Source organism: Rhineura floridana, chromosome 7 (assembly GCF_030035675.1).
Source record: "Rhineura floridana isolate rRhiFlo1 chromosome 7, rRhiFlo1.hap2, whole genome shotgun sequence".
Taxonomy (NCBI): Eukaryota; Metazoa; Chordata; class Lepidosauria; order Squamata; family Rhineuridae; genus Rhineura; species Rhineura floridana.
Window position 1 is genome coordinate 58,490,435 of NC_084486.1, and position 20,122 is coordinate 58,510,556.

The 20,122-nt window shown below is 41.7% G+C and overlaps 1 long non-coding RNA gene across 1 annotated transcript; it reads right to left on the reverse strand.

Annotated features, from left to right (window-relative positions):
* Positions 1 to 16,211: 16,211 nt before the first annotated feature.
* Positions 16,212 to 19,594, reverse strand: LOC133388397 (uncharacterized). The gene is made up of 2 exons (XR_009763786.1): positions 19,453 to 19,594; positions 16,212 to 16,527 (listed from the first exon to the last, which is right to left on the reverse strand). It is a non-coding gene; the product is annotated as an uncharacterized LOC133388397 (long non-coding RNA).
* Positions 19,595 to 20,122: the final 528 nt, after the last annotated feature.

Consider the following 20,122-nt stretch of genomic DNA (forward strand, 5'->3'; position numbering starts at 1 on the left):
AAATCGTGCAATAGCCTGGTTTGCTCCTGTGGAATTATTCTACATTTCTGCAGCTTTTGTAACCCTAGTTATCCTTCATGGGGGGGTGCCTAAATTGGACAGAAACTATTTTCCATGTTGCATAGCTGCTGCACAGGTACCCTGTAATGGTCAAACACATTTAAAAGTAAAGAACTTGCCTTATTTGCTGCATATCTAGGGTTCTAATAAAAAAAAATAGCTCTACATTGGCCTGAGGCAAAGTGAGAAGGAGAAAGATTTATGAAAACTCTTCAAAAGCTGTTTCAAACAGCTGTAATAGAAAGGAAATGTGTGAAACATCTGAATCACAAAATTATTATCCTGCCACTCCATACAATATTACTAGGGAGCCTCCAGCAACTACATTATTTAATAGACCATTTAATGGGCTATTACGAGTCCAGTTGTCTTCATGATGGCAAAGCGGGCAAACACACACAGATAATGCAGCTATTTTGTGAGTAGAACAACTGCTTGGAACAAAAAGGTGAAATGGGATGGAGATCCTATGGCTGAACAACAGTGAGAAAGCACAAGGCTTAGATCCAGTCAAATAGTTTTCAGTTGCCAAATGCTTCTTGGATTCTCTTTGAAAGAAAACAAAAATCAATATGTGAAATAGAATAAGGCAATAAATATGTATAACATGTGTTTCTAGTTATCCAAAATCTATCACATTTTAACATGCTTTTGCAGATGTTGAACGTTTTTCAAAATGAGTCAAGACACTGGGCCATTGCTTTGGGAGGACCGTGGCATCTGCAAATAATGAAGAGCAAGGCTAGGTTTTGTGTTTTACACCACACTTACAGATTATGTCAGCTTAAATAGTTGTAGGGTCATGACTGATTCCAAATGGACAAAGAGACATGAGGAAAATGGGCCAGTCCCATGAGGAATTGAACACCTGCAAACTACCATTTGCTTTAGGGGTGGGAGGGGAAACCCAGGTCTTTGCAAGTCACAAGAAGAATTCAATACTGTACAGGCTCAAGGATTAAAACTGGTAAGCAAATACCTCTGGAAAAAAAAGTAATATATATACCTGGCTAAGATCAGCAATCTTGCAATGACCTGATCAGTCAAACACAGGCAAATTGAATAAGTATTTACATAGAAACCATCAAGCAATCATTTAGCATAGAGCTTTTTCAGAATAAATAGCAAATCCATGAGTTACTTCATAAGCAAAACAACTCAGAGGATCAAGGGCCTGACAGTTGTGTGAGGCCACAGCTGAGGAGTTTATTCATGTAATGCAATCGAGGCTGGCCCACTACAGCAAATGGGATGAAATGGAAATGGACTGCCTTTAAGTCGATCCCGACTTATGAGCTTCATGGCTATGTGGGGATTCGAACCCAGGTCTCCCAGGTCGTAGTCCAACACTCTAACCACTACACCACACTGGCTCTACTGTCCCATTAACTTCAGTCTGCCCTCAGCCAGCTTCCACCAGCCTGCCTTACAACCAGCTAGGGATGGATCCTAACCTTTTTTACGATTTGTTTTTATGTGTGGCCCCCTGGCGGTCATTAACAATCTGATTCCTTTTTCCTTCGATACCTTTTTATTTTTCTAATCTCTGATATATTTTTTTTGCAGAGAATTATTGATACCAGAAATGTAAATGTGCTGCCTTCAAGTCGATTCCAACTTATGACGACCCTATGTACAGGGTTTTCATGAGGCTGAGAAGCAGTGACTGGCCCAAGGTCAGCCAGTGAGCTATACTATAATCACTAATTATTCATGAGTCTCCACTGGTATCGATCCTTACTCTGAACTCTGTAATTATTGCCTGTTTACATTCCTTTGCAAGTGCATTGCAGAGCAGATTAAGGCAGAAAATCAAGGCAGTGTCTTCCTTCCTGCTGCTTTCTCTTTCAGTTACAATCAACATTTCATTGACATCGGTGAAAGGGAATACACTTGAAGAACTCACACAGAAAGCAGATCAATAAAAGTATCACTCATACTATCAATGATTTCAAAGTGAATTTTTTAAAAAAAAGAATAGGGAAAAAAAATAATGAATCAGAAACCAAGCATAGAGAATTGCTACTTCAAAATTCTCTGCTCCAAGTTAGTGAATATCAGAAATAATAATTAATCTGGTGACAAATCCAATTATTGCAGAAACTGTCCATCACTACAACCAACCCAGGGGGATAGCCTTGGTTGCCAGCTTCCTCCTCCTCAGTCTCAGTTTTGCTCTTGAACTCAGCAAGAGGATGGGGACAAAACTGGAACTAGCCCTATCTCCATCTGTTATTGGCTCTGGCTCCACCTACTGTTGGCCTTCCTGTCTTCTGCCCTACTAATCCCAATGAGCCCCAGCCACCCCTGATGTAATGGACTTGAAGCCTCTATGGATGCAATATCAGTCATTGGTAGCTGTCCCAATACATCAAAGCTGTCATCAGTCCAGTCATTTGTGCTGCACTGAGGCCAACAACTAGTTAGAATCAAAGGCATGCTGATGCTACCTTGCAGAAGACAATTGGTGTGAAAAGGTTTGGATCAGAATTTCTCTGGCATCCAGCACCTCCCCTTACATCATTTTAAGCTTACTGCTTTCAGATGTTGCGACAGTTTGTGTTCCCAAATCCGGAACAGCATTTGTGGGAGACCACAAAGCAACAAAGAGAAGCCCAACAGGAAATACAGATGAAGCCTACTGGAAGTCTGCAGATATCCACAAGGTGAGCTTCCCTACATCAAAAGATGAATATATCTGGGGAACATCTGTCCACTAAAATAAATGGAAACAAGAGGGGAAATGCTACAAAATTGTCACAGTGTGGAGTGCTTTTGCTCAGGGTTCCAACCCCACAAGAGTCGGTCAGCATTCTGTGCCTACTGAATATGTTCAGTCCTCATTAGTGTGTGTTTGCATGTGCGGTAATCCAGTGGGTGGAAGGGTGGGCACTATTCTATTGATCCAAGCTACATTAACATCTTTGATTTCTCCATTAAGAAATCAATGCCTAGCAGCTCTCTGTTCCATATCTGGTAACATTTAAAAAGAGCTGCTCAGCGTGAACCAAGAAGCAACCTATCCAGACCATGTGATGGCTCTTTATATCCTTTATATATGCATATTTATACATCTTTCCATCCTACAACCATCTTTGGCAGATAATGCCGCACTCTCAGTTCTCTGTTGTGTCCAGTTTACTGTTCTCTGGCTTTTTTTAATAGGTGATGACATTGGGATTTAGCCTAACTGGGTTTAGGGGGTGAGGAAAGTAATGGACTCTGCAGGAACAAGCTGGAAGAAGAAATCCAACCTAGGAAGCAGGATGGCACAACACATTATGTCGTCTGAAGCAGGCCACTGTCCCCGCCACCACATACTGCCATCACTTCATCCTGTTTTCTGGCACTTGTTCATGCTAGGGCCACGAAGCCACATTCTGCAGAAGGGCTTTAATCATGTTAACTTTAAACAGGACTTGCTTCCACTGCAGCCAAGTGGCAGTAGCACAAGTGATCTCTGGGATTACCTCACCCACAATGCTTCACTCTGGAGAAGTCCTCAGAGTGAGTGGTGATGGGCCTGGAGAGTGCTCCAGATGGGCCCAGAGAAGCAACTTCCCTACAGCAGCACTCCATTACTGACAGGCAGATGGCAACAGGCAGGCAGCCCCACTGGCACAGCAGTAGCCACAGCAGTAGCCACAGGAGTAGCAGCAGCCTTAGCCACAGTGGGTAGACACTGCAGCCATGATGTGGTAGTGGGAGGCAGCCATGCCGGCAGTGGATGGAGGGCACAATCTGTCACCTATTCTGATCCACCATCTGAGGGGACTGTCATGTTTTGTCTTATTTTAGCACTGGCCCTGATAGGTAGATAAAGCAATGGCTGGCTTGAAAAGCAATCCCAAGTAAGAATGTTTCCACTAATTTTAATGAAGTCACAAGTGAGGCCTACAACAACATGTTTCTTTGTTTATTATTATATTTATATCCCTGCCATTCAGAACACAATTCCTTCCAAGGTGATTTACAAATAACATTAAACTACATTTCTCTAAAAAATAAAAATACAAAAATAAACAATGTCAACATTTTTAAAAATGTCAGTCCTTTTCACTGGGCATTTGGTATTAGAATGACCCAGTTTGGGGGGGGGGGTTGTTTCCAACTGGATGGAAGCAGTTCACCAGGTGGGTGGAGTTATTATACTAGCTTCTCAGCAGGGTTGGGACTGTTGCTTACTAGGAAGGAAAGGGATGAGGCAGTGGATATGTCAGCACAGTACAAATGCCCTGGCAGAGCTAGTCCGGTGCTCCTGCTGGTGTATCTGCACTGCACTGACTTCTCCATGGCCTCACCCTGGTATGCAATAGCCATCCACCTGCTGGGAAGCTAGCACAGCACCTCTGCCCCACCGAGAGAGCCCCTTCTTCAGCTGTAACAGGCTATGAGGTGGTCTTCACCTATATACATAATGTCCAACCATTCCAATACCCATTTTCTCCCTCCCCCACAAAACAATCAGCCAACATTCTGTGCCCACTGGGCATGACTGGTCTTTATTGGACTGTTTTAGGATTTCCCCCATCCTTAAAGGTTTGCTTTCTTAAAAGTTTTTTTTTTTTTTTACTTCTCTAATCCTTGGGGTTCCCTGAGGCTGCTGATACCTCCCTCTTGTGCTTAGGTGGTGCCATTTTCGCTACATAGCCAATGAAATGGCACAAATCACCTGAACATCAGAAATAGATGTAATGACAGTATAATTCTAGGATTTGGGGAAAAAAATGTTTTATTGTGCCCATCGTGTGTACCAATGTGTCCTTCATTTTTGTTGCAGTTAAGGATTAACCGCCCTAAAGTAGGGGGAATATCAATCCTCTTGTTATAGGAATTCTGCTATAGATGACATTTACTATGCTGTGCTGGGAAAGGAGAACGTAACTATTATTCATATTAAGTATGTTTAATATGAACTGAAAAGTGGATCACTAGGAAAAATAAATTCATATATGAAATTTTTACCACAGTCGTCATTAATACGCATCAGAATATCTAATATAAACTGTGAGCTGCAGTGTCCTTAAATGTAAGGGAAAAAAGTATGTCTTCGTAAATTAGTTCTCTGGAGGCCAAAGTTAAGAATGGAATGAAAGAGTATCTTCATTTTCAGCAAACATCAATTCTTTTTCATGGTACTACTATTAAGCAGTCCTGTCAGTGGAACATTTTTGAGGGACTGTTCCGAGAGAAAAGGACAATCTCTTGGGGGGGGGTATTTTATGTTGCCAAGTAATCAATATTTTAACAGTTCTTCACCCATTTAACAGCCTTTCTAGAGCATCAAAATAGCAATTTATTCATCTATGGCAAAGTTGAAGGTAATTGTTTCACTCATTTGTTATTGTCTCCTGATGGCATGTCTGCTTTCAGCTTCCTTAACTTTCATTTAGTGTTATGATACTTAATGTGGCAACAATTGTCTCAGCTGCATACAGAGATAGGTGTGTGGGGGTGTTTAAATTGGAACATTTCATAGCATACGGCATCTGAAGTGCAGCAAAGTTACTTTGAAAGTGACATTTAGTGCATACCTAACATATTTCCTTATGTCAGGCTGACATTATTGTGATGGTGTATTAAACTGGATCTTAGATTAGAGCAGGTCTGCACAGTATAAAGTAGGGAAAAAGAAAAGCCAATGTGGCATAGTGGTTAGAGTGTTGGACCATGACCTGGGAGACCAAGGTTTGAATCCCCACACAGCCATGAAGCTCACTGGGTGATCTTGAGCCAGTCACTGCCTCTCAGCCTCAGAGGGAGGCAATGATAAACCACCTCTGAATACCGCTTACCATGAAAACCCTATGAATGGGGTTAACATAAGTCGGAATCAACTTGAAGGGAGTCCATTTCTATTTTCAACAAAGGTTGGGGTGTGTTGCTGCAGAGAGAAGGGAAAGAGTCATGGGCTGTACAGAAGCCTGAAGGGTGAGGAAAGATAGGTGAATGGGGATTTGGGAGTGGAGAGAGATCTGTGGGTAGGGAGAGAGAAGCACTGGAATAACAGAAATGGGAATGCAGGAAATCTATGGAGGGGAGAGAAGATTCTTATGGGGTAACTGAGAGACTGGCTCAGAAATTTGTGGAGGTGCACAGAAAGAGAGATGCAGAGTACTATGGAGTGGAAAAAGAAAAGGAGTGGGTTCACAAAGAAAGGGATTCAGCAAGAGTTGCAATGAGAGTGAAGACAGTGGGCAATACACACTGTGGAATATAGACAGAAAAGGCAAGGGGAGAGCAGAATGGATTCACAAGAAGACACAAAGTTAAGAGCGCAACAAAAAGTGCTTTCCCAGGGCTAACATAAATACAGGGAGATGCACATGTTTCAGGCCCATAGCCGCGGGGGGGGGGGCTTACATTTTTCTAGTTCCCCTAAATTTTTTACAAACAATAAATAATTAAATTTATTGCAGATTTTTTTTCTGTCTTCCTACTCTTTTGGTTTCTCACGCACACACACACACACACGACACATACAACTTTTACACTGACTACAGGCCTGACATGATTCCCTCCATGCACTTAATTAATGCCCGGAATGGGCACAAGGCCATGTAGGCTAGCTCCTCACTCACCAATATCACGGCGGAGACTGACACCATGCTCCCCCGACAAATGTCCATTTGATATCAGTCAGAGTTTTCTGTATGTACTGATGTGTGCATGCATGGAGAGTTCATCCTACACATGAGGAAGGGCCCTGGCCAATCTGGGTTCCTCTCTGCGTGCAGTAACTCTCCACATGTACATCTATAAGTGCAGAAAATTATTTCTGAAGACCTTTCAGATGGACAGCTGAGCACAACAATGGCAATGGACAGGGGATAAACTGTGCAACTCTACAAAGCTCTCTACTTTTCTGCAGGAATTTACAATTTTTTAAAATAAAAACTCCTCATGAATATTCTTCTGCATTTTAGTGCAAATTTGGGGAGACAGTCCCCAATACATGGAACCCTGAGTGCAACCTCACAATGTTTATCCATGCTTGCTTTTGAACACCTGAAAGAGCTGTGTTATTCTGACAAGCTATCATTAACATTCCACACCTTGTTTATCTCTTAGTACATTGTCAGTGAGTTTTTTTAAAAAAAAACCCTGTAAAATATAAAACTACCACAGAAAGATAAAATCAAACAGGAGTTAAAACAGCATCAGAATATGCCAAAATAAAACCAAAGTGTCTTCTTTAATATCTTCCAAGGTTACAATAACAAGCAAAAACCAAAGTAACTTCCTTTTGCGTTCATGCCTGATTAAATCATCCAATCAGCTGCATGACTGCTTCCAAACTATGGCTTCTGCATAATCAAGGCTCCATGAGCATGATGGGGTAGTAATGGAGCTTCCTAATTGTGAGTGCTTCCAGACAGGAGTTTATTGTGGAATCAGTGTTGCTCATGCATGCAAGTTTTTTGCAGCATCCACAGGATACAGTTGGCAGGAAAGCACCAGCCTGTATCTTTTTTCCACATTTAATCCAGACTTATGTTTTCCATGCAAAATCCAATACATTTTGCCAATTATCCGTTGCCAATTATCTGAATGACTTGTTTGCAATATTAAGCCTCTGTCTGGAACAACCCTAATTTCAGTATTTCTGGAATGAAATATGTGTGAGCCAACAAAATGTGTAATAGGGATAGTTACTGCAGTTTACATATTCAGACACTAATATGCCTGAACATGTATATAACATAACATGTATATAACATAACATACGCATTCCTTTTCAATCCCTCACATTCTCTAAAGTAAAAGCAACCATTCAAATTAACCCTTCCTCCTCCTTTACAGCCCAAGACGTGCTGCTGTATATGCCCTCGTTATCGCTCTCCATACATGGAAAGAACATGTGTTGGCGTAAATTTTGTACAGTGAGCTACTATCCCCATGCTATTCTTGCCGTCAGCATCTCCAGATGCTCCTGCTCTAACCCAATCTTCATGCATTGAGGTCTGAAGGAAGCTTCAAGGAGCATTTGGGTGAACATGCTTAGAAGCCTCCTCACAACCAGGATCCCTGATAAAAAGGGTTCCTGGCAGTGGGGAAACTTCGAAGGGTATTTAGCCAAATGTGCTTAGAAGCCTCCTCCAGACTTCTCCACTCAATGCAGGAAAGTTGGGATGGAGTGGGTGGGGAGGGACAAGGACATTGAGGATGGGGCTAGTGTGTACTTGCCCATACCCCCTACACACTCTATGCCCAACACATGAAAAAAACCCACATGAATAGAACTTTTGTTTATTTTTATTTATTTCGATTGTTTCTACTGATTCCTGTTAAATATATTAGCCGACTTTGCTTAGACTTCTATAGCATGTGCTGGATTGGGACCTTATTGAACCTACATTAAACCTCCATGCTTATCAGCAATTCCAGAGTACTCCAACTAGAAGATCTTGCTCTCCATGAACCTGTATATTTATGAAGACAGAATATTTAATTTTTCAACTTACCCACTCTGGTATCTTAAATATTACAAAAGTATAGGGGCTTTATTAAAAAACTTCAATAAACAGCAGACTTTTTGGACAAAATGAGCATTAAAGGGTAAACACTAAATGCTACCTCTTAGCAGGACAGTACTAAATTGCAGTACTAAATCATTAAATAGACACTATGAAAAATACTCTCATAATTGTTTCCTTAATTTTCTCTCTTGGTGTTACTCTATGAGGCCATTATTACATAGACACTTTTACCAGCAGTTTGTCTGTTTTACAGCTAAAATAACTTTTTAAACGTGTGCTAAAATACTCCAAAACCATTAGATGACAACATTGCCACAGCAAATGATGGTGATGATGACTAAGAACATGCATTTATTTGGTACTGGGATTGTATTTAGTGTTGCATAGAACCCAAAAGTAATAAAGCATTGCTAGTAGGTTTACCATCTGAGATCCTGCTCCTAACATTTCTGCCAGCATCTCTCTGCAAATTACACCTGCATTATATTTGTTAGCATTGACAGTCCTACCACTAGGCAGAGTGAGGCAACTGCCTCAAGCAATAGATATCGGGGGGTGGTAGTAGCAGCAGCAACCTTCTGGCTGTGCCCTTCAGTTAGAGAGCAAAGCAATGGTGGCTGGTGCCCATTGGGACTGGTATGGCAGGACGCAAGGAGGCCAAAAGGAAGCAGAACCACAACCAATGATAGGCAGAGCCAATTAATTCTAGTTTTGTCCCCATCCTCCTGCTGAGTACTGAGGAAGACAGCAGTGTCACCCACCGGACTGGTTGCAAGTAAGAAGACAGGCAGGTGGGGGCTTGTTGAGGGCAGACTGAGGTTGGTGGGCCAGTGCCCCATTCACCCCAATGCTGGAATAGAGCTGTGTGTGCTCTGGCTTCACCCCCATACTAGCCTTAGGTATAGTGGAGGATACTTTCCCATTGCCAGTATGGAAATAAGATTCAACCACTAATCTAGTCAGCTTCTGTACACATCATTTTGGCCTGTGCCACAGGCAGCAAAATGTCTTGGGCCAGCTCTGTCTGTGAGGATCATCAAATACTACCAGGGCCGGTGCCATGCATGCTGAGGCCCTTGGTACCTGTCTCTCCTGTGTTTTGCGGCTGTGCACGCTGTGGGCACAGGGCTGCCATTAACCAAGATGGCGGCTGAGGTTTCCCTAAGGGGCTGAAGCCTCTGCCGTCAGCTTGGTTGATGGCACACATGCGTGCTACGCGCGTGCATCCGAGCCATCAACCAAGATGGCAGCAGGGGCATCAGCACCTTAGGAAAACCTCAGTTAATGGCAGCCCTGCGCATGCAGCCGCAAAAGACAGGAGAGACAGGTAGGTGGAGCCAGCGAACGGGTGGGTCAGCTGGGAAGCTCTCTCCCTGCAATCTGTGGCAGCTACTCTGCCGCAGATTGTGGAAGAGGAGCACTACTCCTCCCCCACCCAACCTGGCCGCCCTTTAGCAGCGGCCCTGAATACCACCATCAGTATTTTGTATGTATGTATTTTGCCCTTCTTTCAGGGAATTCAGAGAAGCATATATGGGAGTGCAGCATATACATATGTTATCTCATTTTATCCTCACAACAGTTTTATAAGATTGATAACTAGGTTGCAGTCCCATGCACACTTGAGATGTAGAGCCTAACTCCATGATGCAAATTGTGTATGACATGACTCCATGATGCAGTCATGTCAGGGTTTTTTTCTCTATTAAATTACAGGCATAGATGGACAGTGTTAGGAGCACAGTATATGGAGGGGAGGTTTTGCTCTTTTCCTTACCATGATCACAATGGAAATCACCACCACTACCTACTGCAATTAGACTTTTTTTTTAAAAGGTCCCCTTGGCAACACTGTGGCCTTTTTTTCCCTAAACCTAACTGTACCATGGGTGATGATTTTCATAGCAATTATGATGGGAGGGAGGGTTAAACTCATGGTGTTCCCTGTGACTTCTGTGCCTGTACTAAATAAAGAAAAACACAATATAATTGCAAGCACTGCAATTAGCATCATGTGTGGTTAAGACCTTAGACCCATTGAAAACATAAACATGCATATGATTGCACTGAAAGTGGCCAATGGCTATGTAGCCATTGGTAATTATTCAAATGAAGGACAGGGGTGCAGTTAGGATGAAGTAGGTGGACAGAATGAAAGACACCCTGTGGCACAAACAAGTAAGATAGCTTACCTGAGTGAGGCTACTGGTCCATCTTCCAGGTGCATGTGCGTATAAGGCTCTTTCCAGCCCTTTTCTCTGAGAGACCATAACCAAGGACCAATTCTAGAACATGTTACATCTGTGCTTTTCTACTGAACTATAGGTCCATGTGCTGGGAATGGGGAGAAGGAATGAGAATGTGAATAATGAGGTTGGTGCTAGGAGATTAAAAAGCCCCTGTCATGGGTCTTTCTTATGGTTGTGTAGTTAGTGCGTTACTCTGCTGCAGGGACAGGTGTTGTTGGACTCCAAATCACATCAACCTCAGCCAACATGATCAATGCTTAGGGATGGTGGGAGCTGCAGTTCAACAACAGGTTCTCCATTCAAGCTCTATAGAGTGGGGTAGGTTCTGGTTCTACTATTCCATGTATTCCATATGATGGATATACTTATGGAAAAGCCACCTGCTTCAAATGTCATTCTATTAGTAGGTAGCGATCTTGTGGCCCAGCAACCACCTATCCTTACAACTTCCAAAGTTGTTTGGCAGGCAAAGGGCAGCCACAATAACTGTGTAAACCAATCTTTATTAGCAAACCATGTGAATGTGTTGAACATTTTAAATGAAGTTTAAATCTTTCAGTATGAAGGAACATATCTGAGATAAGTTTACATATTGGTTTCTTTTCTTCCACCACCAACAGCTTAATACCTACACGTAAAGTCATCAATGTCAACCCCATTTTTATAGCAAAATGAACTCATTTTACTTTGTGGTGCCTAATAAACTTAAACCCTTTGGCTTTTATTTGTCCCAGTTGTCATCCATGGAGTGCTACCATGTTTCTTTAACATCTGGGACTCATCTCATCTTTTCTAATGACTCACTGGTCTGCAGAAAATGCCTGCTGAGACACAGATGTATGGTGTCACACAGACTGAATGGCATACAAAAGCAGCAAATAAAAAGGTATGCATTGAGAGAGCTGAGGATGGAGTGCTTGGTTAAAAACAAAAATGGAAAAGTACTTTGGGAGTGAATGGAAAGCCAATAAAGGGAAGCAATCAAGAGCAAACAACCCTATACCTGCAATGGAAGAAAACAGAGATACACTTGGTTTGCATTAAATGACAAGGGATTTATAGTATAGTAGCAAGCAAGCAAATCAAGTACCACTTCCACAATGTCTTGAGGCATGCTCCACCCAAGCATGTTTTATGAAGTTATATTAACTTCACAATATTGAAATATAAGCTTTATAATATTTCCCCACAGCTGGGAAAGAATATGTTAATATATCATAAATTAGGGCATTTTATTTATCGATGATGATGATGATAGTTACAGTTTCAAAGTGGGATGCAGCCATTGCTAACAAATTTGTTATATTTGGTTCTCAAACAAGGCAGACAGCAAGAATTGATTCATTTAAAATAGGTACCAGTGACTCATACACTATAACTGTGAACTTATTCAGGAGGGAATCAGCGATTCCTGCATAATAAGGAGCAGGAGGAGCAAATAATTGCATTTACTGTGAAGTTCCTGTACACAGTTAAACTGTAGATTCTTTTCAGTTCTCAGACATCTGTGTAATCCCATGACACCAACTAACTTGGGGAGACCCCATTTCTTGCACCTTATAAGAGGGAAACCTAGGTCAGGCAAGGGGGGGGCTTTTGAACAGCTGACAAGGTGCCTCACTGAGATCTGTCAGGGGGACCCATCAATACCTGCTTCTTTTTCTCCTCCCACCTCAGCAGGACACTGCTTTACAGAGAACAATGGCTTTGATACACAGGTGTGGGAAGTATGATGATGATACTTGTAAGAAAGACCACAAACTATGGTTTTACAGAGAAGTCAAAATGGAAATCTCATAGGAAGCTGGGGAGCATACTTCACTCTTCAAAGTGTGGGCACTGCAAAGCAAGGATTGAAAACCTGTGGTCTTCCAAATGTTGTTGGACTACAATTCCCACCATCCCTAGGGCCAGAGGTTCCCCATTTGTGCTGTAAAGTCTAGCTCTGGCCTCTGTTTCTTCACAGACCCTAAAATGTCATTGGTCTGGATGAACAAATGGAAGTGATTTCTGAGTGTTTCCAGACAACTTGTTTATTGAGCAGGGAGGTTAGATGATGTTGAGTTAAAGCAAGTGTTATCCCACACTTTCCAGTGCATTCTCCTGTCACTTTCATCTTTGCAAAAGGCCTGACTTTTGAGGAGTTCTGTTTTTTGCACAAGATCTCCCAATCAACTATAATTGTGCAACCTGAATTTGCCGGTATGTGGTTGAATCCCACTCAAAAATTGCAACAATCTGGAAGCACCTTCTGTCTCTCTAGCTAACAACTTCAGTCAGGAAATTGTCCTACTCTTCCAGATCCAAAGAGTCAAACTAAGTGTTCCCTCGAAAATCTTTTTCAGAATCTCCAGAGAACATGAAAGCTGGGACTTAGAGAAGAGCCTATTTTGTGTTTGGTCTTGTTCTCTCAAGCACTCACTGGGTGTCTGACTTAATTTACTCAGGGCTAGGGATGAAATGATCTGTAAATTTCCAGACTCTCAGTTTCTCTTTTTTCCAATCTTAAATTCAGTTCTCCATATTTCTGCAGCTAAAAAAAAAAATCCTTATGAAAATTCTTCAGCATTTTAGAGCAAATTTCTCTTACAATTTTTGTATGTAGTTTTGACTAATATACACCTTTTTGCAAGTGATTTCTCATAAAAGAATGTATTTTTGTATGTTATTTTCAATAATATATTCATTTTTATGCACATTTTCCCCTAGTATATTCATTTTTGAAGACATTGTTTGGTTGAAGAACTGCATCACAAAAGATAAGTGCAAATTTTGAAGGAGGGCTGTGTTTCAGTTCCCATATTATTTTGGAAAGTGTGAATTCAACTTTTCCCCCTCATCCCTGCGTAGGACTGAGCTGGCGATATGGACATGGCAAAACTAGCATACTGTCGAAGTTATTGCTGTTGAGAACATAGGTGTAAATTGCTAGCCCGAAGACTGATGTAACCCTCTGGATATCAGCCCAGGAGAAAAGCAAACAAAACATTCCCTCGAAAGCCAGTGGGAGAGCTGAAACTCAGTTTACTCCCCACTGAGTTGGCACAGCAAGTAGTACAGAACTGAAGTACTTTGCCACTGGATTAACCATTGCTCTTTGAGAACACCCTAAGGAGTTTAGGTTTTTTTAAAAACAATGGGAACATGGCTGACGGCAAAGATATTACAGCAAGACCTAATTTGAGGCAGGGCTTCAATTCAGAACAATTTTAACCACCAGATGCAGATGCTATGGAGTTCCTTTTATCACTAAACTATATGGGAGCATCCGAAATATACCTGGGGTTAAGGGAAAAGGCTCCAGGGCAAACTCAAATTTTCCCTCTGCCATGTAGCTCACTTGGTTACTTTGAGCTAGTCACTAGCTCTCAGCCCAGCTTACTTTGCAGGATTGTTGCGCAGATCAAATAGGGGAGAATTATACATACCACCTTGACCTTCTTGAAGGAAAGGTGGGATATAAATGTAAAAAATAAGTAAATGATACTAACTAGAAGACCTCCAAGACCTCTCCTTTGATAGGGATGGGGGGAAATTCAGTTTGGCTTCCATTTTAAGTTGCACCTGTTTAATTTGCCCTTCTCAAAACAATATTCTCGTATCTCATTTTAAAAATGATTGCGCCACTGATCATAGACACTGTGCTAACCCAGCGCCAGCCCAGCTATGGGATACTCTACCTATAAGCAACCTGCATATACAACCAAAACACTGGTACAGTTGGAGGGTAGCCCTCTCAGTGTTTCTTTTGGGCTAACACAAATCCTATTGCAAGTAGTAATAGTTCAGAATTCTGCTTACACTTTCTGGATCATTTGTGAAGTGTGGCACAAGGGTTTATTTTGCCCTGAATCCCCCATTCCACGAATGAAAATTATAAATTATAAATAAACACACTTCTTGCATATAGTATGAAAGCAATTTCTCATATTGGTGAAGTGAAGCTGTATTCTTATGCAAGGCATATCTTTTTTTTTTAAAGAAGCTTTCGAACTAGAGAATGTAATGCTCTTCCCAGCAGGCATTTCTAAAGTAATCTGTTAACAAGTGTAAGCAATAAAACATTGACTAGTTTTTTTTTCCCCCTGAGGACTGTCTGGTGCAAACAGTGATCACTTTTCCTTCCTTAACCTCTTGTGGCTGCCCACTGTAGCTTGTGTTCTTGGTATACCACAAGAACATGTAGAGGTTCTGCATGGCACAAGATTGAGCATGGCAGGAAAAAGTGGGTATTTCTGAGGAGGGGCTGCCAGGGTTGAGGGGGCCCTGAACCAAATGTCTTCCATCCCTTCTCTGGCTGCTCTACTCCACTCTTCTCCCACCCTGCTGCCCTGCCTTGCCTTTTTGATGGTCATCACCAGACTAGGCAGCCACACTCTCCTCTGGGGGAGGAGAAATCTGGTTTGGTTCATATTTTAATGTGAACCTACCTGAGTTACACTTCATGAATCAATATACAAACTGAAATACAGCTACCCTTCAAAGTCCACACTTCTAAAAACATTGCAATGCTGTTGTCCAACAAAAAAAATGTGTACAAAAATGTATGTATTTAGGGGAAAGTGTGTGAAATGCATATATTGGTGAAAATAGCATACATAAATACATTATACTAAGGGAAATTGCTTGCAAGATGTGTTTATTAGATAAAAATGAGTGCCCTTGACTCACACATGACAGATGCCAGTGACTGCTATAGGCAATCCTCTTGCATTGTCTTCAGCGTATCACTCTAGAATTCCAGAGGCTGAATTTGAAGACCCTTATGTCCCCCATGATTATTCTGATTATTGGTCCATTATTTAAAATACCATTTAAAATAATCTCATTTTACCCATCCCACGTGCTCTCATTTTGTGGGACCAATATGGCATCAGCAGTAGTATCTTAATCAATTAATGAAAGGGTAACAGTATGGATGAGAAAAGTTAGTAGATACCTTTAGTGAAATCATATCCCTTTAAAAGTGGTACTATTGGCAAAAAAAAATTAAATCACCCATAATCAAAACACAAGGAGATTCAAAACTAGATAGGAAATTATATTTAAGGATAACTATGCATTAAGATTTTTATTACTAATTCATTTCATTCTTAATCATAAAAATCCTGAAGCAGCACAACTACTTTGGAATTATCATTAATAATTACTTTGATACTGAATTCCTTCGGATGAATAATACACATGACTTAGAGATAGGACTCTTTCTAAATCTCCAGAGTGTTTGCTTGAAGTTTAATTCATTTCCTATCTCCTAGTTTGCAAATGAAGTGTGAAACAATTCTCTGTTTCTACAAGGTGTCACTATTCATGCACCATACTTAGTGTATACCCAGCTCACTTAATTTAGCGGATTGGAAAGACGCTGTCATCCAGTGTAACCTGTGTCATTCAGTCACCCAATGAGGTCATCCAGACACAATTAATTATTACAATTTATTGAGTGATGACAGGGTGCTTGGCACTGTCATGACGGCCTGTATCAATTTACAGCAAGTCCCAGTATTATAACAATTCAGTAACTCCACTGGGAAAGAAAAAACACATGCCGAGTCACACAGCAGTAAGAAAACAGGAGCATTTAAGGCAACCTTACAGTGGAGGACTGGGTGAGAGCACATTCCCATCATTAGGAACGCATCAAGCTCTGCCCACCCCAGGAGATGATCATTCCCTCAGCAACTCAGCATCAAGATGATTGGTTAATGAGATACTGTGATCAGATTCTCCATAACATCCTGTTGGAAAAGGAGCTTGTTAGCAACTACTATGAAAGTAATATGGTATTAGGAATTTTTCCAATGCTAATTTTGGGTCCTGTACTAGAAGACCCATGAAGACCCCATCTTTCACAAGATTTTGTATTAATGAGTTAAGCTCCCTGCGAACTACCTATCTATCTGGTAAATTTTTCAAGACCTGGTGATTAGGAATGTTTTGTATATTTTATTTTCCTGTTTTCACTATCTGTTGAGTTGTCATTTTTAATTCATTGCCCGATGGAATTTTTTCTAAGGATAAAAAACTTGCTATGAGCTTTTCAAGGAATAATATGAGAGGCTAAAACTGATGAATGGTACCCAGCAGGTGAACTTCTCTAGCTCTAACAAAAGCACCTGGGAAATAATCAACATGACCCAGACTCAATGCATAACATACAGTAGCTGGGTGCATAACCCACAGTCATTATGGAGATCAGATTTGTATGCTTTGTTTCCTGTCATAGCAATCGGTAACACCAGCAGTTTGCTAAAAGTTTTCATTCTTGTTTGGGTAGAACATTTGCATCTGCCTTTTTAGTGCTTTTAAAAATTTTAATTCTTCTAGCATTTTAGCTTATACATTGTGATTATAGAAGATAGCTATTTCAAAATTAGAGAAGCAAGTTTAGTCCTAATTTGCATGGGGTAGGTGGAAAACCCAATAACTACGTCTCAGTCTGAGTTACGCAGTTGGAATCCTGGCTGCTGCCCAGTGGGGCTTAATGGAGTGACAGAGCCAGAGCCACTACACATCTGTTGTCTTGCTGTCCATACTACCTGGGGTGGAAGGTGGCGGCCAGGCAAATCACTGCACCAGCCTGTCAGATGACCACAGCTGGTTCAGGATACAATGGATCTCAGGCTGGCTCAGTCCCTTCCTGCCTCTAGAATGCATGAATGGCAGCTCTGCACCATCAGAGAGGCACTAGTGTCCTTCCTCAGGCGGAGGCCATGAAGGGTGGATGGGAAGAACACAGATAAGGAAGCCTGTTCATGTTTTCATTAAGGAAATCCTGCTAATTTTCCAAAGTTCTCAGGGGTTCTATAGAACATTTCTTGAAAGAAACCACTGTTATATATGATATGCTGTCATTTTCTCCAACACAGTACCCCTTTCTGACATGAGTCAGACCATTGGGCCATCTAACTCAGTATTGTCTATAGAGAGTGGCAGTGGCATTCCAGGGTCTCAAACGGAGATCTTTCTCAGTACTCCCTGAAGATGCCAGGCATTGAACTGGGGTCTTTTGTATGTGCTCTACCACCGATCTATTACAACCCCTCAATTTAGAAACATAGAAAGCTGCCTTAGGTTAGACTATTTTGTTTGGAACCTCAGTTCCTGTAAATGAAATTCCATTCAGAAGATGTTCCCACTGGTGGAAGGGAGTGTGGGTTTTGTGAATTCCACTCCACTGCCCCCAGCAGTCAAAATGTACTGTGGAGGGTTGGGGGGCCTCTAGAACAGCACGGGAGACACCACTGGGGGCTGTAAGGGAAAGGGGTAATAGGAGAAAACTGTCTCTCCTCTTCCTCTAGCAGCACCTCCAGTGTTGAATAGGATCCCAAAATGTCAGTTTCCCCAGATCAGGATGACTGCAGCTTTTGTTGTTGCTGTTATGTGCCTTCAAGTCGATTACGACTTATGGCAACCCTATGAATCAGTGATCTCAAAGAGCATCTGTCATGAACCACCCTGTTCAGATCTTGTAAGTTCAACTCTGTGGCTTCCTTTATGGAATCAATCCATCTCTTGTTTGGCCTTCCTCTTTTTCTACTCCCTTCTGTTTACCCAGCATTATTGTCTTTCCTAGTGAATCAGGTCTTCTCATTATGTGTCCGAAGTATAACCTCAGTTTCATCATTTTAGCTTCTAGTGACAGTTCTGGTTTAATTTGTTCTAACATCCATTTATTTGTCTGTTTCAGCAATGAAGCGGCTCAAAATGTGAACTTATATAGGAGCTGGAGGCTGCTGACCTTCCTGGCTCTCAGGTAGGTTCTAATCCATGCAGGTGTTTCCATGTACTGGGCTGGGCCTGGCAACCAAGAGGCATTTTGTATCTTTAAAAGTTGTGCAGGGGGAAAGGAGAATTCCACCTTGTGGTTTTTCCCATTACAGGGTTGCAAGAACACCTGCACTTGGCTGACTTTCTCTTCTCCTAAAGATACAGGATCAGTCTCAGGCCTTGAACCTGGCAACCCTATCACCAACCCTCATTTGTATCCAGCTTATCATGTGCAGAGATATACTACGTCTGCACATAGAGATTTTGTTTAGCTATGATGGGTATTGATTCTGTGTACTTCTCTACAGTGTGGCAAATCAGCCTCAGGCAGGATACCAAACTTACAGAGCAATCCTAACTGGGACCAGGGACAAGCAGAGCAGCAGAGCCACCACTGTATCCGTATCGCCCAGCTCCTACTGGGAGGAAGGGCAGGATATAAATTAAATAAATAAATAATCTGAAGCCCTGTCAGTGGAAGATGCCAGAGCAGTTTCCCCCACTCATTTTTGCTGTCAGCTCCAGGGTTGGTGCAGCCAAGCCAGGCTTTGGATTCTGTGTATCCAAACCCTCTAGCACCCAACCCCACAACACCTAGCTTCAGAGTTGTTTACTGGCGGTAACTTTCTGTTTGCCTGGGTGGAGTTCAAGTTTCTGCCACAGTGGGGTGCCCTCCATCTGCAGTGTTCCCCTCTGCTGATGGAGATGGGCCTGCACTGCACCCTAACATCTGCCCCAGCCATCAACACTGGAGGGTCAGAATGCAGCTTTAAATACTTACTCTGTCATAATAACTGTACATATACTTTGCCAGATTCTACCCTACACATAGCCTGAAAGTGTGTCCATCGTGAATTCAAGAGTCAAGAATCAACATCTGACTTATAAAATACCTTGCCAAACAAATGCATTTCCAGAATCCTCCTTTTTGGTCCATTTTTAATCCTTCATTTACAGCAGGGGTAGGAAACCTTTGATCCTCCAGAAAGCAGGATCAATGGCCAGGGGTGATGGAGCTGTAGTTCAGCAGCCTCTGGAGAGCCAAAGGTTCCCCACACCTGGTTTACAGCCAATTTATATGGCTATCTAAGGATCCACCACTAACCACCTGACCTCTATTATCAACTGTACAGTAGCTTTATCAACACCCCAAATAATGTAAGCCTTGAAAGTAGATCTAAAAATGCCAAGTGATATAACAGGGCAAAATATTGTAGAACCATGTAAATTTAATGACACTTTACAGCACAATTCTATACATGTCTACTCAAAGACTAGTCTCCTTGAGTTCAATAAGACTTATTTCCCCACTTACACTTACCTGGGAGTAAGCACCATTTAACTCAGTGGATTACTTCTGAGAAGACATGCACAGAATTGTACTGTTAAACCAGTTGGGGGTTTTTTTGTTTTTGTTTTGTTTGAGGAATAGCCTGTGCCCCATGAACTCTTAGCTCAGCATAGTGTTGAATATACTGTCTGACAGGAAAATGTTAAACATCTAGCACTTTCCAAAAGTGGACAATGCAAATAAAATGCTATTACTATCATGCAAAGCTTTTT